Source organism: Crinia signifera, unplaced genomic scaffold (assembly GCF_055691185.1).
Source record: "Crinia signifera unplaced genomic scaffold, ASM5569118v1 HAP2_SCAFFOLD_83, whole genome shotgun sequence".
Classification (NCBI taxonomy): Eukaryota; Metazoa; Chordata; class Amphibia; order Anura; family Myobatrachidae; genus Crinia; species Crinia signifera.
Window position 1 is genome coordinate 428,283 of NW_028142741.1, and position 2,085 is coordinate 430,367.

General features: G+C 36.3%; 1 long non-coding RNA gene across 1 annotated transcript; it reads right to left on the reverse strand.

Moving 5' to 3' along the window:
- Positions 1–516: 516 nt before the first annotated feature.
- On the reverse strand, positions 517–1,018 carry LOC146056597 (uncharacterized). The gene is made up of 3 exons (XR_014469363.1): positions 951–1,018; positions 657–782; positions 517–546 (listed from the first exon to the last, which is right to left on the reverse strand). It is a non-coding gene; the product is annotated as an uncharacterized LOC146056597 (long non-coding RNA).
- Positions 1,019–2,085: the final 1,067 nt, after the last annotated feature.

Genomic DNA, 2,085 nt, shown 5'->3' on the forward strand with positions numbered 1-2,085 from the left:
CATGCCTGAATATCCTGTGTACATTTGGGAATAGGAATAGGTATTTTGTGTGGGAAATACACCCCCTTTCCTCTCGTTTACTGATGCTTTTCTTTGTTTTTCACTTATGTTTTTTTTGTGCGACTTTGCAATCATGTCCTCTGCAATTAACTTCAGAGAAGTAGCAATCAACCCTGTACTGGCAGAAGTTTGTCGATGGCACTCTAACATGATATTAAAGGTATTTGCTGATTGTGCATTAGCATCTGAAATTTTCATTAAACTGTGTGCGTGGCTAGTTGTATTGTCAACCAATTTGTTGATTGACACAGCTATAATATTCAGTATATCCTGAGTAGTTTTGTATTGGCTCTGGCGGTTTACATCAATCTGTTTTACTATGTCTATAAAACCTTTAAAAGTGTTTTCTAAGCTATCTAGTCTTTTGTTTAAAACTTTTTCAAAGTCAACATGTCTCCGCTGCATTTGATCTGCCAAAGCTCTGATATGCAGATATTCTGGTTCTTCTGATGTGTCCGTTGTTTCCAAGCTGCCTTGCTTGAGATGCTGTAAGGATAGAGAAATTTTGAAGAACATTCAATTACTTGATTTTATTTGTAAATAATGAAGAGTGTAGTAGAAAACCAAAGATATTGCTGAAATATATTATTACTTACGTATAGGTGTTGATTCCGATTGTCGCACCTCCACATCTCCATCCTCAGACAAATTTTCAATTAAATCAGGCCTAAAAAAACGACCAATTCCGGAGGAAAGTCCTCCACTTGTCATAGGCATATCTTCTGTAATTAAAATTCCCATAAAATTTATTATAAACAAATAAATCACACTTTTCATGTAAGGAGTGCATAACATTTCCAAAAAAGTATTACTGTTTAATAAAATACATCCCTTGATTATAAACTGGTTTTATGCCGCAATACACAGCTATTTTTTAAAAAAAAACTAACCTTTTTCTTTTGGATTTACAGTACTCTCGCATTCCATCTGTTGAGAATTTCTCTCCCTTGAGGATCGGTTCCCGGAATAATTATCTATGGAACTGCTGTTGAAACCCTCAAACGTTACGTCGGTTACATCAGATGATTCAAGGAAGCATGTGGGTATACTTTGCAATTCAGCCATACCACTGCCATCATTATCTTTCGAACGTTCAAGAACTCGATTGCTGGAATTATTGTGCCTTCTTTCCGCTTGCATTAAATGTTGACGCTCATCTAATGAAGGTAAAAATATTATTAATAACATTTCATTACATTTTGGTACATAGATTTTATGCTATTAAATTATTACCATTTTTACTAGACATATTTTTCTCATTGCTAATTCTGCTGCCTCTTTTCTTTCTAGGATTCTCCTCTTCCTCCTGAATGCCTCCTCGTCTAGAGTCAACACCTCCTTTCACTCCATAAATCATTATTGGGTTTAATCGTTTCTTGATTATTTCCTCCCAGGAAAGCCACTTTATTTTCATCTCCGGTCCGCCACCTGTACCTATCTCATGTCTTCTTTGCATACCCATTTTTTTTTTAGTTTGCCTGCGGCAGTCACTATACCTTTTGATACAATGTTTGGAATCTCTTTGAACACCTGATATAGAGGTGACTTTTTCGGCAATATTATTCCACATCTTTCTTTTCAATTTTGGAGCTGTAGTTGGTGCCCTTGGACCAAACAACATATCATAATATCTATCAACTGCCTCCACCAGAGCATAATTCTCGGACTCATTGAACCGTACGCCACGTTGAGCCTTTTTCAGATTTTCACCACCGGATCCTTCACCAGAAGAATGATGAGATGCTGAGTCATCAGAAAACCTTGCAACCTCATTTGTATCACTTTGCATGCTTTCTTGACTACGGATATTTGATCGCTGCCTATCATTGGGACGCTTCTTTTCTTGACTGTTTTGTGGCCGGCTGTGATGAACATTTTGTAAATGTTGCCTTTTGCTGTGGAACATCTGCAAACAGAATGAGAATTTACAATTTAAACATCATTACATTGCAAAATTGAAATCATCTTTGGTTGAAATAAAAATAAATACCTTCGAATGTCCACTTGTGGTGGCTTTTTGTTTAT